Raw genomic sequence first — 16,490 nt, 5'->3', positions numbered from 1 at the left:
GAAAAAGTGGAAAGATAAAGGAGGATGAAAGACTTTCTGGAATGGCATGGTAGAAACACTGGGCTGGAGTCTAACGTAGGAGTTTTGAATCTCAGCTAGCTTGGTACAAGGTTATAACCTTGGGTGGGTCCTTTTTCTTCCATGGGCCTTAATACTCTCATCTATTTTTTGTAATTTTTTTTATTTTGAACTTAAATAAAAATAAGAAAAGAAAAAAGACTTTGCTATGTACACAGCAGAAGAGAGGATTCAATATAAATAAATTTCCATTTCAAGAAAGAATATATAATAAATACTACACATTGTTTTCAAAGCTGCCCAGCTTTTCTTTCCTTCTTTGTAGGTTTTCTTTTGTTCTCTGCTGTGCACTTTTTGCTTCATTTTCCCCACTCCCTCTCCACCCCCCAAAGAAGTCTATCAATCGAGAATATATATACATGTACATAGATATCTATAAATATACACATATACACTCATACACACATATATACATATACATATATATATATATATATATATTTAAGACCATACTATACTTATTTCCACTTGTAATCTGTTTCTCTAAATAGCATCTCCTTTCATAAGTCAGGGTCTTTCCATGGTTTTCTAAATCAACCAGTCCGTCATTTCCTACACCATAGCAATATTCCAACCCAATCACATCCTATCTGGGAGATTGTCTATGAAAGTTTTCCCCAGTTTTCTGCGTTCCTTCTATTCTTGGCTGCATAGATTTTATTCATACAAGAAAATTTTAATTTAAAGCAATCAAAATCATCCATTTTACACCAACAATGCTCTCACCTTATAGTTTAAGGTCTGATTCTACTGGATCTGCTTCTTTTACATCCTTTTTCCCTGGTTTCTTTGAAATTCCTGACCTTTTGTTCTTCCAGATGAACTTTGTTATTATTTTTTCTAACTCAGTAAGATAATTTTTAGTAACTTAATTGGTAGAGTCCTTTCATAAGACAAATTCAGTTGAACTAAACCATCTCTAAGATTCTTTCCAATTCTAAAATCCTATTTTCCTAAGAATACCTGTTCCTTTGGTTAGCTGAGAGCTGTGTGATCTTAACCCTCCATCCCTCTAGGTCTCCAATTCTTCTTTTGTGAAATGAAAGGGTTGGTTTCTAATGTCCTTTCCAAATCTAAGATGAAATCCCAAGAGAGGCACTGGATGGGATTGAGGGGTTGCTGTGGCATCTTGGTTTTCTATAGCCCACTACCTCCTCCAGATGCCCACCCTTGCTTGGGAGGAGAGAGGAGAGGGCAAGGTGAAGAGTCTCAGAATGTACCATAACATGAAAAAGAATTGAGATCATTTGGCTTAAAATTTTCAGAATAGAAAATTCCATTTAGGAGGCCAGATCAGAAGGTTTGGGAAGCAAAATCCAGTTGTTCATTGGGGACCAGCCCAAAGAGGAGTGTTGAGCAACAGGGCTGGGAAAGAATCCCAAGGGTCCCCCATCTCTACTTCAGTTACCCAAAGCCAGGTTTTTCCTGTGGTGAGGACAAAAATAAGAAGAGATGACCTTTCTTCCTCCCTAACAAATCATCAACTCACTCACTGACCAGGGAATCCTGAGTTAAATACAGGAAGATCCTTTGGGGCTATTAGAGTATTTGCCTTTCAGAAGCTCACACTAAACAGACAATCTTGATTCCCATCCCCACCCCCCGCCTTGGTCCGCCTATTAGGTTTGGCTCTACTCATAAAGTGAAAGTGGAAGCCTCAAAGACTGTAAGTCAGGTGTGCATTTCCTTCAGCAGAGATATGAAACACGCCCAACAATTGTGAAGTCCGGAAGTATATATTGCAGTGGCCATAAATAGACCCAGATATGTTAGCATTTCTGCACACATACTGGAGGCCTTGTATTCATTAATTCATTCGTTCGTTCATTCATTCATGTACTCGTAGGAATTTGCACATGGTAGGCTCGTGATGAATGATTATTGAATGATTATGCTGAAGACCTATTATGTGCTAGGCACTGAAACAAAAGGAAGCTAATTCAGAGCCACCCATTAGTTAAAGGAGAGAAGACTAACATAAGAGTTCACAGATCCCAGATTTAGAGCTAGAAGGGACCTCAGAGGCCAACCCACCCCCTCTTTATACAGATAGAGAAACTGAGGCCAGAGAGGTCAAGCAGCTTGCCTCAAAGTTCCACAGTGTATGACAGAGATGGGATTTGATTCCATGCTCTTGTACTCCAAAGCCAAAGTATTTTGTGCAAGGCGGTATCAAAGATCTTCATAAAGAGTTCCAAAAAGGGAGGGAGATCCCTAAAATGGCTCAGGAGATCAAGAAAGGCTTCCTAGGGGATAGCTGGGTGGCACAGTGGATGAAGTGTTGGCCCTGGATTCAGGAGAACCTGAGTTCGGATCCGGCCTCAGATACTTGACACTTGCTGGCTGTGTGACCCTGGCCAAGTCGCTTGGCCCTCATTGCCCTGCAAAAAAAAAAAAAAGAAGAAAAAAGAAAGGAAGGAAGGAAGGGAGGGAGGGAGGGAGGGAAGGAAGGGAAGGGAAGGGAAGGGAAGGGAAGGGAAGGGAAGGGAAGGGAAGGGAAGGGAAGGGAAGGGAAGGGAAGGGAAGGGAAGGGAAGGGAAGGGAAGGGAAGGGAAGGGAAGGGAAGGGAAGGGAAGGGAAGGGAAGGGAAGGGAAGGGAAGGGAAGGGAAGGGAAGGAAAGGAAAGGAAAGGAAAGGAAAGGAAAGGAAAGGAAAGGAAAGGAAAGGAAAGGAAAGGAAAGGAAAGGAAAGGAAAGGAAAGGAAAGGAAAGGAAAGGAAAGGAAAGGAAAAAAAAGAAAAAGAAAAAAGAAAGCCTTCCTAGACGAGGAGAGAGCTGCTTGAAGGGGAACTTGGGATGGGTGGGATTTGGATGGGGAAAAGAATGAGGAGTATATGTCCCAGTATCAGTAAAATCTTAGGGCTCAGGGGGCAGCTAGATGGTGCAGTGGATAAAGCACCGGCCCTGGATTCAGTAGGACCTGAGTTCAAATTTGGCCTCAGATACTTGACACTTACTAGCTGTGTGACCCTGGGCAAGTCACTTAACCCCCATTGCCCCGACAAAAAAAAACCTTAAGGCTCATCTGGAAGGAAGAAGTGAATGCACAGACATCCACTTGCTAGCTCCCCGGAATGTTTCCAAAGGAGACACACACATGCCTACTAAGATCCATGGCCACAGGAATCATAGGACTTTTGAGCTGAAAGCTACTTTAGAAATCATTTAATGCAACTCATTTTACAGAGAATCAGCAAGGCATAGTGGCTATGGCACTAGACTTGGAGTCAGGAAGACCTGGGTTCAAATCCCACCTCAGACACTAGACCTGTCACAAGGCCTGAGTTTTTGTCCTGACACTGTCACTATCACCGTGACCTTTAGCAAGTCATCTCACCTATCTGGGCCTCAGTTTCCTCATCTGTAAAAATGAGGGGGTTGAACTAAACCTTGTAGTTCCCTTCTAGATGTGAGATCCTAAGTGACCTGCCTCAAATCTCACAGACAGGAAAGGCAGAATCAGACCTTTTGACTCCAAATTCACTGTCCCCCTTAAACACCCTTTCTTTAGAGTGACACACACGGACATTGCACACACTGGAGACAAACAGAGCACATATTGTAAATTCAGCAGCCCACACAAAATCCCAGGGTTTTTACACCACTATGTAAATACGGTACGACATACAGCATCAGTCAGCTCTCTAGGCAAACTGTCTACACACGTTGTTCCATACAATGCGGGGCACCCCTTTTGTATGAAAACGATGCCCGCGCCCATTAACAGACACACGAGGCTATTTGGGGAGAGATCGAGAGGAGTGGGCGGTCCCGGTGGAATCTTAACCACAAATGCTCACGCTGCCTGTTTCCCCACCCCCCCACCCCCACCCCCACCCCCACCCCCGGGACCAACTGCCTCGCTGGGTGCAGGGCGCGGGGAACTGACCAGATAAAAACTAGGGAAAACTTATCTCCTGCCTTCCCCCTTTCACTAATGGGCATTGGCATGATCCCCTCCCCGACCTACCCCCACCCCCGCCCCTTGCGGCCCCATCTCCAGCAGAGGCCAGGGAAGGAAAAGAGAAGCTGAGGCTGAAAGTGGCGCGTCGGGCTTGCTAAATCGGGCCACTGTGGAGGGGAAACGCGTCAGGTCCCGGGGGAAGTGGCTGAGCCCCGGGCAGCCGCAGGGCCCCGAGTTTGGGCTCCAATGGAACAAAAGTCCCTCAAATAGATCTGACGCTTTGTTTTCGAGCCCGAAATACCCTGTGGCGCCCGCCCCAAGCGTGGCTGAGGGAGGGAAGTGGGCCGAGGTCCCCGGGTGAGTACGAATTTCCACCGAGGCTACTTTTTCTTTCGCTCGAGGTCAAGAAGAAGCCTCGGCCTCTGCCCAGAGTGCCAAGAAAGATGCATGGGGGAGGGGAGGAAGGAAGTGAGGTTCTGAGATTTGGGGTTCAACCAGCACCTCAACCTGTCCACCTCCCCCACTCCCCCAGCCTCTTCTCAGACTTCGGAGTTCTTTCTCAGCCACACGTTCCGCGTGGCCCTAAGATGCCCAATCCTCTCCTGGAGGAAAGCCACTGGGAAAAGGTTCGGTCCCATCTTGGGGAAGAGCAGAAATACTGATGCAAAGAGCTGCAGGGACTGGGGGGGGGAGGGGGGCGCCGTCAGCCACTCAGTCAACCTACATTTATACAGTGTTTAACTAAGCGCTGGGAATACCCAGGAAGACAAAAATAACAGCAATGGCCATTTGCTGCCCTCAAGGAGAACAGTCGAAAAGGAGAACCAAGGCGCCCAGATCAGCATCAGGTTACTGATGCCAGCATCCCTGCCCTTAACCCCGGCCCACCTCTTACCTCCCCCCAACACACAGCCACGATCCCTGATGCTGACATCTGAGCAGCCCTTCCCCCACCCCTCCTCCTTAGTTTGGGGAAAGAAGTTTCTGCCGCTCTGGAGACCGCCAGAAGTCAACGGGGTGACTCCGGGTCACTGCCTAGCCTCTCCGTCTACCTTGCTGATGAAGTCAAGTTGTGAAGTCCGTGGGTTCCACTATCGGGCGGGTATAGTTGAGGGTGATTGTCTGGGGCCACCGGCTGGGAGGCAACACCTTGGGTTTCCCCTGCGTGCAAAAGTGACGGGGGGAACTCTGATACTTTTAGGATCCCGTGATTTCGTTGTCAGTAAGAAAACTTCTCTGTATAGCCCTTCGATAGTCTCAAAGTTCTCCCAGATACACTCTCATTTGCTTCTCACATCAACTTTATTAAGTGCTTTACAGATGAAGAAACTGAGACTCTGGGAATTGAAATAACTCCCAATGTCACACAACTGGTAGGTTGGATTCCAACAGCAGTCTTCTTTACTTCCATTCCCTCCTATCCCATAGTCTTCCTTGGCCAATGCAGATGGCATCTCTTCTTGCCTTCTCAGGCTGTGCCATTCTTGATTATGTCCTCCCATAAATCTATTTACTAAGAGTGGGGATACCAAAGAAATAAGAGCCAGGATGCACAAGAGAGATTATTCACTCTGCAGAAGGCTGCGGTCTCTCTGGTTTATTTGAGTACAGAGCATCTCCAGAGCATTTTAAGTGTGATTCTGTTGCCAAAAATTCAGGGTAGTATGGTGAAGAACACTGAATTGAGAGTCTGAGAACAAGGGGGTTTTTTTTGCATCTTGTTTCTGCTACTTAGGACCCGTGGGACCCTGGGCAAATCCCTTAATCTCACCAATCTGAAGTCTTCCCATTTGTAAAGGACCAGTTTTTGGACCAGGTGACCCTTTCCACCTCTAACATCCTATTACTCTATTATGATTGAATGTGGATGGAACCTGTCATCATTGTACTAGAAGGCATAGGGAAAGATCACAGGAAGGGAGCACTAGAAATTATTTAGTCCGGGGCAGCTAGGTGGTGGTATGGCTAAAGCACCAGTCCTGGATTCAGGAGGACCTGAGTTCAAATCCAGCCTCAGACACTTGACACTAGCTGTGTGACCCTGGGCAAATCACTTTAACCCTCATTGCCCCGCAAAAAAAAAAAAATTATTTAGTCTAACCCTCTCATTTTATGTATAAGAAGACTGAGCCCAGGTAATGTTAAGTGATTTGCCCAAGGTACTCTGCTGGGAGCTTCTGGTTTTACCTGCTCTCCTGACTCCAAATCTTTTGTTCAATAGGCCTTGTGAAAGCACCTAATATGTGCAAGGCCATGTTCAAGGTTCTGGGAGAGGGGAGAGAAGACAGATAAATAATACCTAGTCCCTGCCTTCAGTGGATTTAGTTTAACAGTCTAGTTGGTGGGGAAATAAACTAGGAATATGAATAACTGATAACTGACACAAGGCAGAATGGGACAAAGGCATAAGGGACAGAGAGAGAATACTGGGGGAGGGAAGGGGAAAGGAAAGGAGCAACAACAGGAAGAGAGCGGGGAGAATCCCAAATGGCTTCAAATATGTAAATATACCATAACAATAATTCCATAGACATTAAAAGCAGTGTAGTATAGTTGGATTTAGAAGATCTGGGGTTGAGGCAGCTAGGTGGCGCACTGGATAGAGCACCAGCCCTGGATTCAGGAGGACCTGAGTTCAAATCCAGCCTCAGACCCTTGACACTAGGCTGTGTGACCTTGGGCAAGTCACAACCCCAACTGCCTCACCAAAATAAAGAAAAGAAGATCTGGGGTCGATTCTCAGCTCTGACGCTAGTTTTGTGACTGTGAGCACGCTGTTTTACCTCTCTAGGCCTAAGTGTTCTTATCTATAAAATACAAATCATAATAGCACACTTCCCTCCTAGTTTTTAAAAATGAGAATCCAATCCAATTCTTTGCCAAACACTATTACAAACATAGAGGATAGGAAGATAAAATTTAAACATCCCCTGTCCTCAAGAAGCTTATGTTCCATCAGGATGAAATAAGAAATAATGTGTATGAAAACACGTTTCAGTACTTCACTGTATTGAAAACATTCTCTGTGAATACACCCTCCACTCATATAACTCTTGACACCTATACAGTCTTAGTACACTTTAGCATACAGTTTTCATGAGTTTCTATGGCCAAAAATTTCATCACTTGGCAGTAAACCTAGAATTAAGTCTCTCCAACCTTAGCTAGGCAAACTTCATCACCTCATTTGGATTCAAAGCCCTTTTATCTTGACAGGACCTGTGCTCCAATTGGCATAGCCTTTGGGAAACCAAGGTCACCTCCCCACAGTAAGGAAGGATGGTAAAGGGACTTGAGTAGAGAGCCCAGGAATGCTGAGTGATTGGAGGGGTAAAACCTGGATAGGTCAGGAATTGGAATGGTCAGAAAAAAAGTGCCAGAGTTTTCATTATAGGTCTCAGAATAAAGGAGGCTATTTGACATAGGGATGTTAGAAGGATTCTCTCTCCCCATCATCATCACCATTTGCTGTGCATCTGCTGATACCCTAGGTTTGCCTGCGGCTGTCCATTCACTGTTTACTCAGAAATCATCTACTCTATATCTACCCATTTGAGTTCCATGAGCTGGGAGCCCTCCAAAAATCCCTATGACCTCAATGGCCTCTACTGTGTTGTCCTGTAAGAACCAATCTGCTAAGATTTTGAGAAACCTGGAGCGAATAGGTCATCAGAGCCCAGGGAACTGGAACATGTGCTCATCCAAAGTTTACCCTTCAGCCCAGTGTCTGGACCAGTTCAAAATGCTCCCCCTACTTGGTCCTTCCCTACAGACTCCATTAGAATCTGAACTCAGAACGAGAAGCTGTCTCAGGAAGAAGCCAGGAGCAAAGGTGGAATAAACTAACAGAATGGAGGGCAAGACTTCTGAAGTTCTCAGGGAACCTAACGGCAAATCTGCCTGACCCATATGGCTGAGCTGTTAAGGCTCTGAAACTGGGCTGCAGTTCAGAAGAAAGCTGGGTGGCTCAATCACTGGTGATACCTGCTTTTATTATTGACTTAATGAAAAATCCCCATAAGGACTATCAGTATGATGAGGAAACTGGAATGTATTTTGATGTTGTCAGTGACTCATGGTGAGTGTGTATATAGGTGCTGTTGAGTTCCCTGGGGCCAGAGACTTAGGGCAAAGGATTCCTGGCTTCTTTTTTCCCAGCTTTGTGATCAGTTTCTGTGGTTAATCCAAAAACAGTAAGCAACCAAAGCAGGAGCAGCTACCCCATCTTTCTTGATTCAGTTTCCTAGTCAAAACAGGGATGACATTAACAATATATGGGGCTTCAGAGGGCTACAAAACTGTACATACCCTTTGACCTAGCAGTACCATTACTAGGTGTCTGCCCCCAAAGAGATCAGAGAAAAAGGAAAAGGATCCATATGTACAAAAATGTTGATAGCAGCTCTTTTTTGTTGAGGCAAAGAATAGGAAATTGAAGGGAAGCCCATCAATTGGGGAATGGCTGAATGAGTTGTGGTATTCATGATGGAATACTATTGTGCTGTAAGAAATTATGAGCAAAAAAAAAAAAAGAAAGAAAGAAATGATGAGGAAGGGGGCAGTTAGGTGTCGAAGTGGATAAGGCACTAGCCCTGGATTCAGGAGGACCTGAGTTCAAATCTAGCCTCAGACACTTGACACTTACTAGCTGTGTGACCCTGGGCAAGTCACTTAGCCCTCACTGCCCTACAAAAAAGGAAAGAAAGAAAGAAATGATGAGCAAGATAGAATCAGAAAAACCTGGGAAGACATATGAAGGTAAAGTGAGCAGAACAAGGAAAACGTTGTACACAGTAACAGCAATATTGTTTGATGATCAACTGTGAATGACAGCTATTCTGAGCAATATAATGATCTAAGACAATTCTGAAGGACTTATGATGAAAAATGCTATCCATCCCCAGAGAAAGAACTGATGGAATATAAATGCTGATAGAAGCATACTTTTTAATTTTATTTTTCTTATTTCTGTCTTGTTTTCTTTTGCAATATATCAAATATGGAAATATGCTTTGCATTACTTCATATGTATAATCTATATCAAATTGCTTGCCTTCTTAAGGAGGGGAGAGAGGAAGGAAGAAGAGAATTTGGAACTTAAAATTTTTTAAATGAATGTTAAAAAAGGTTTACATGTAATTGAGAAAATTACATTTAAAAATTTTTAAAACCACCATCCTTTTAAAAAATATATATATTGGGCTTTATTTGATGCTTTGTATATTGTTGACGTAGGGGGAAGACAAAGAATCCAGGAGTCAAGTAGAAACGGAACTGATTGACTCAGAAAGCCTTAACTATAAATGAATCCCCAAGATAATGAGGTCAGGTTTTGGAATTTGGTTCTGGACCTTTCCTATCATACCTCCATTGAGAAACTAGGAAGCAGAGATTCCCAAGGGCAGCTAATACCATCAGCCAGGTGATCACCAGTAGGCCTCTAGCTGCTCAAACTGCCTGACCTTCCACCAGGACCCTGTGAAAAGCCTTCTTCGACTATGGCCAAACTAGTTTGGATTTCTCCCTCCTGCCAACCTTCTAAACCGTCTTTGGCCAGAAAATGATCCTCAGCCCATTCTTCTCTGGGTTTTGCTGCTCCAGGAATTGTCCTACAGCATTATCTGAAGTCTTTTTGGAGTGATCATGTAGTGAGTTCCGAGAGCTTACTGCCTTTCTCTATCCCAGTTCTTCTTTTTCCCATTTTAGATTTCTCTATCCCAAAGGCCTCAATTCATATGTCCAATAACCTCACTCCCTCTCTTCTGAGCTAGCAACAGGAGGTATCCTGGCTGTAAATAAAAGGCAAAATTAGATATTGAGGGATTTTGGAAGTATTGTGGGCCCTGGTCTTTTTAATTCTCCACGAAATAATCACACTTCGAATCTATGTGGCCCTTTATGGTTTGCAAAGTGCTTTCCTCATTACAGTCACGGGTAGCAAGTACTACAATATCATTATTCCTATTCTACAATTGAGGAAATGAAGGCACAGCAACCAGAGTCACATGGTCACACAGACTAGCAAACAGACTAATACTCAAACCCAGGCTGGGTATTTTTTCAACCCCACTATACTTACTACCTCTTATCTCCCTCTCAACTTTATGCCACTTTTCTCTGTCTTCACTGACCTCAGTTTCCCTTTCTGAACTGTAGAACTTACAGCTCTCCACTCCCATATCCAGGTTTAATTAAAATGAGTTTGATGAGATGACTAATGTAGAAATATGTTTAATCTGAATATATATATACAACCTGTATCAGACTGCTTTCTGTCTTGGGGAAGAGGGAGGGAGGGAGAAAAAAATTTTGGAACTAAAAATCCTGTGAAAGCAAATGTTGAAAACTATTCTTATATGTAACTGGAAAATAATAAAATACTTTTTTTTTGTTTGGTTTTTTGTTGTTGTTGTTGTCATTTGGTGAGACAATTGGGGTTAAGTGACTTGCCCAGGGTCACACAGCTAGTAAGTGTCAAATGTCTGAGGCCAGATTTGAATTCTGGTCCTCCTGGTGCTCTATCCACTGTACCACCTAGCTGCCCCAATAAAATATTTTTTTAAAAATGAGTTTGATGCTTTGAAAATGAAAAATGCCAAGAACCACTACTATTCAGCTAACATTGGTTCCTATCACTTTTGCTTGCTTTGGCTCTTAATTCACTCCCACCCCTCTCCAAGTCGTGCTGTACACAACTTGGCTGCTCCTCATCCTTCCTGTTTGGGACACTGCCCTGGAAATCTGAAGCCAGAGGGAACTGTGGACTCCACCTCCAGAGGAAAATCCTAATTATGGTGGGAGAACAGCAGTAATTGATTTCTCTGGGTCATATGATCATACATAGATCAAGAACTAGAAAGGTCTCCAGGAAAATCTAGTACATTCACCTCATTTTTTACAAATGGAAAAAAAAAAGGGGGGCGGCTAGGTGGTGCAGTGGATAAAGCACCGGCCCTGGATTCAGGAGGACCTGAGTTCAAATGCGGCCTCAGACACTTGACACTTACTAGCTGTGTGACCCTGGGCAAGTCACTTAACCCCCATTGCCTCACATAAAAAAAAAAAGAAAAAGAAAAAAAAAAAGAGCCTGAGATGATACAGGTAGTAAATGTCAGAAACAGGACTTGAACCCAGGTTTGCTGATTCCAGAGTCTATGATCCTTCCACTACACCAGGACAGGTAGGTAGCACAGTGGCTAGAGTGCCTCACCTGGAATTAGGAGGACCTGAGTTCAAATGAAGCCTCAGACCTTATTAGGTATATGACGTTGGGTAAGTCACTTAACTTTGTTTGCCTCAGTTTCCTCACCTGTAAAATGAGCTGGCGAAAGAAATAGCAAACTACTCCAGTATCTTTGCCAAGGAAACCTCAAATAGGGTCACAATGCATCTGACACGCCAAAAAATAACTAAACAACAGATGAAGAAATGTGAACACTCAAAGAGAAAGAAATCCAAAAAGAAGGTGGTTCCCCCCTCCCCCATATTGTGCCATATAGGATCCATCCCTTTTCTTCTGGAGAGAGAATTTCAACAAGACAGGAAGCATTTTCTTTGGAGGGAAATGAGGAGAAGAAATAGCATCTCAGCCTCTTATCCACCCAGTACCATGTCTCTGAAACAGCTTCGAGGGTCTATTTCCTACTCCATCATTAATGTGTTGGGTTAGCCTGGTCCCTTAAGCAAGCCCTATCTGTTTTCCTCGGTCTCTCCACATGAATATTACATGTATAAATATATATATATACATATATTAACATATACACACATATATACAAATAAACACACATAGATGTATAGGGAGAGAGATAGATGGATGTTCCTTTGTACCTCTCTCTGTCTTCTTTGTCCCTCTTTGCTTCTATCTCTCAGTCTCATTCTCTTTCCCCACTACCCAGTGAAAAAATATTTTTTCTCTCTCCTCCTTCCTCTCCTGGGCTTCGACTATGGAGAGGCAGGAGATCTAGTGACAAGTGATTGAGGTATTGCCTGTCTCATTCTTCAGTTCCCAGATCTCTGACCTTGTTGATCTGTACCCAAGAAACCGAATGGGCCACCTCAGATGCCTCACTTAGTGAGAGAAAGGGTCAGAGATTTTCTCACTTAGGGGAGGGCCCTGTAACTAGAAGCTGATAAGAGTGCAAGGTTTACAGAAGGCTGCAATCCCCGGGTTTCTCAATTGTTTTCCCTACGGGGTGGGGAGGAGACTGATCAACCAGTAATGTGGAATTCAGGCACCTGTCCCACGGGTGGGGCCTGGGCAGCTCCTCCTCACACCTACCAAAGGAGACTGTTTGCTAGGAGTATGATGAGAATGAATAGCCGAGCTCTACCAACTCCTCTCTGACTCTGTCTTATTATCTTCTATCCTTCTGTCTGCCTCTGTTTTTTCCAGCTCTCTGTCTCTATCTCATTTCTTTGTCTCTCTGTCTTTCTGTATATCTGTGTCTATCTCTTCTCTTCTCCCCACTTCTCTCCCTCCAACCCAAACATTTGTCTGAGTATCCAACAGTTCCTCTCTGTATTGAGCTTTCTCACTCTATGTTTCCCCTTTTAGGTCTTTGTCTCTCCCCTCCCGATGACTCTCTCTGTCCCTTTCCCCCTTTTTTTCTCTTTCCCCTTTTTCTCTCTGTGTTCATGTGTATCTCACACTAATTCACTTTTCTTTTTTTTCTGGTTGATTTACAACCACAAAGTTCCTCTTTCCAAAAGTCCCATCCCCTGAGGGTCCCTTTCACATAGATACTCATCCTTCTTTACTCTGAAGTGGGGCTGTCCCACCATGACCCCCCAGGGAGAATGACAGCCACCTGAACACATGACTCAATTGAATATTTCCATGTACCCTCTTCAGTAAAACAGCAAGTCCCCAGGTCACAAGATTCGATCCTCTGAGTTGCAACTTCCCCACCTGAGTACCCTAGAACTTGAGCAAATGTTCAGATTTGCATTGAGAAACAACACATATACCATCCCTGTTCTATCAGCCTTCTCAGTGAACACACCACCCCTGACCTCAAATTAACACTTTCCCAGATCCTTCTCCTTCTTCTTCCATTGTAATAGAAAGAACATTAGGCTTAAATTCAGAAGATCTGGGTTACAGGTCCTGGCTTGGCACCTTACTAGCCATGACACTTCCGGTGAGTCATTTAACTTCTCTCTGGGCCTCAGTATTTTCATTTGTAAAATTAGGGGACCATTTTTTGTACTAGATGATCTCTCAAGTCCCTTCCAACTCTTAAATTCTACAAATCTATGCCATCTAGTCTCTTCCGATTATCTAAATCCTGCCCATCCTTCAACAACCATCTTCACTGCAGCTTTCTCTGACTACCTCACACCCATCAGGGATCTACCTCTCTCTTGCCTCTGAACTGAAGTGCCATTCATTTAACTCCTGGCATGTTCACCGAACAAACATTTATTGAGTATTTGCTCCATACTGGGTACTTGGAGACACACAAGTAAATAAGATACCGTCTCAGCCAGCCCTCGAGGAGTTAACAGAATAATACCTTATGCTTACAGAATTTACCTTACAGTTTGCGATTCACGACAACTGAATAAAGAAGGCAAGAAAACTGAGATTCAGAAGGTGATCTGCCCAACATTCACTTACTAAATGATGGAACCCAGGTGAGAACGAAGGTGTTCTAATTCCTAGTTAAGCCTAGTTACCCCCTTCTCCACAGTCTATTCAATTCAACAACCATTAATTGAACACATAACATATACAAAGCAAAGAGATGAAAACAACCTATTTCCTTCCCCCACAGAGCTTACACCCTAGTGGGGAGGAAGAAGGAGAGAGCAGGGGAAGGTGAGACACATAGACAGATACTCATCATACAAGACCAGAAATTGATGAAGTTCAGAAAAGGGGGTTAAACAAAGTGGCTAGAGAGATTAAAGAAGGGAGGAGTAGATTCTTGCCCAAAGAATCGGGGAAGGCACCAAGGAAGTGGTGACTGGTAAACAGGTCCTTGAAAAGGTACTTCAGTAAGTGAAGATGAGGAAGGAGGAAGCCCAGTCTAAGAAATGGGGATAGTGTACATAATTGCATGGCAAGAGTCAGTGAGTGGTTCAGTCTGGGCAATGGGCAAAGGAAGTGGGAAACACATCCTGCCTTGTACTCTTGTGAATCTTTTTGTGTCCTTGGGATTAGAGGCCATGGAATATATCCTTATATCCTCAGCAAGCAACATAGTATCCTCCATATGGCAAATGCTAGCTGATGGTGGTGGGGCTGGGGCAGGAGTGGATATTCATCTTGGAGTCAAAAGACTTAAGTTTGAATCTTGACCCTCGAAAATAATTTCATGCCTCTCAACCTCAGTTTCTTCATCAGTAAAATAGGAAGAGTGATACAGACTATCTACCTCAAAATATTACCATAAGGAAAACATTCTGTAAGTCTTGGAAATGCTCTGTGAATGTGGCTTTGTATTTTTATTGTGATTGTTATAATGGCACAGCTGAAGGGTAATCATGGACATAAGTTAGCTACTCTTTCGAAGGATTATTGTGAGGCTCAAATGAGATAATATACATGTAAGATGCTTTGTAAGCCTTAAAGTGCTATGTAAACGTAAGTTATTATAATTATTGTTGTGATGTTAGCAATGGTGATGAAGATCCCCCTTCACTTCCCCACAGTTTTAATTCTCTTTCCTCTTTCATCTCATCTTCTTTCACCCTCTCTTCCCCCTTTCTCTTAGATCTGGGTGTCAACCTGGTCCTCTGAGAACAAGAATCACTTGAATCTCTGTCCAACTCACCAAGAAGGAAGATTGTAGGTGCTTGATAAATATTAACCACAGGAACCATACACATGACACCACAGATTTAGTTGATCATCTAGTCCAATGCCTTCATTTTACAGATGAAGAAACTAAACTGGAGAGATCTTGACTCACCCAAGTTCACAGAGGACAGAGTCAGAATTGGCACAATTGGAACCTACCAGTTGGGGATTTTAGGTATAGTTTCTCAATCATGAGGCCTTCACATAGGGGATCAGTCTTATACATAGATAGTATAGGTGCCTGTAATATAAAGGACATGGAAAGCACCCCCCCCCAAAAAAAAAAAAACTATTCCACAGTCTACAACCAGCCTCAGAGTCTACAGCTGAAAGCTCCATCCTTTGGGGTAAAGCACCATTCTCTTCTCACCCATGCTCCTTTAAAATGCAAATCCCATTAAAAAGCCAACTCAGTACGTCTTAACACTTCAGTGTGAAGGAATTTATCTGAACACTTTCCTGGAAGAAAGAACCCCCTGACACCTTGAAAGAACCCTGCTGGACACCTTGAGGAAAGAAGGTAATGAGTGAGCAGGGAGAGGAAATGGAAGGCGATCCTGAAGAGAGACAGTCACCCCTACCCGACCCTCTACTAGGAGATTTTACTCCACTAGACAGCTGCAAAAGCTTATATCCATCTATGTCACCTCCAAGGTACAGCTAGTATGGCTGGCTGGCATCCTGGGGGAGAGAGAGGGAGAGAGGGGGAGACAGAGACAGAGAGACAGGGAGAGAGGGAGAGAGACAGGGAGAGACAGAGGGAGAGGGGAGGAGAGAGAGACAGAGAGAGACAGAGAGACAGAGACAGGGAGAGGAGAGAGACAGAGAGGGAGAGACGGGGAGAGAGGGGGGGGGGAGAGAGAGAGAGAGAGAGGGAGGGAGGGAGGGAGGGAGGGAAGGAGGCAGGGAGAGAGAGAGAGAGAGGGAGGGAGAGAGAGAGAGAGAGAGAGAGAGAGAGAGAGAGAGAGAGAGAGAGAGAGAGAGAGAGAGAGAGAGAGAAGCCACGGGTTGGGTTCTCTTGGCACCTGGAACCAAAGGGGCTGGGCTTGCCTTTCACCATCTCCCAGGGTGAGGACACTGAGCCAGTGCCTACTTGCTCTGCTACACGTTTCAGGACTTCAAGCTCAGGTAATTAGGCCCTTAGCAATCTCACCTGGGCCTGCCAATGAAACCAAGACAAACATCCTCTGTCCCTCCATTGGAGAAAGGGTATGAACAGCTTTTTTCCATGAGGAACTCAGGACTTGGCACCAGAGGAAACTGAGTTGCCAGGGTCTACAGGAGCAGCCTCTATCACTCACACAGGTGTGCCCCTTTCCCTTCTCTGAATGTATGTTCTTCCCTGATGTCCTTGGGGAGGGAGGGGTGTGAGTGGTAGGAATGACCTTCTGAGCAGACCACACCTAGACCAGACATTGGGTGTTAAGAGTCTGGGATGTGAAGACTCTTCACCAAGTATCACCTCCCCAATGTCATGGTCCTCTTGAAGAAAGAAGGACAAACAACAACAGCAGCAGCAGCCTAGGAGAGAAGAGGCAACCTATGAACCTATAACCATTGAATCAAAGGAAAGGATTTTAAATTAAATCTAATCCAGGGGTTCTTAAACTTTTGAGTCATGGACTCCTCAAACAGATTGGTGCAGCCTGCGGGATCCCTCCCTAAAAATTACATTTTTAAAGTTAATTGAAGGAAATGCTAA

This window comes from Dromiciops gliroides, chromosome 2 (assembly GCF_019393635.1).
Source record: "Dromiciops gliroides isolate mDroGli1 chromosome 2, mDroGli1.pri, whole genome shotgun sequence".
Taxonomy (NCBI): Eukaryota; Metazoa; Chordata; class Mammalia; order Microbiotheria; family Microbiotheriidae; genus Dromiciops; species Dromiciops gliroides.
This window is presented reverse-complemented; position numbering follows the sequence as displayed.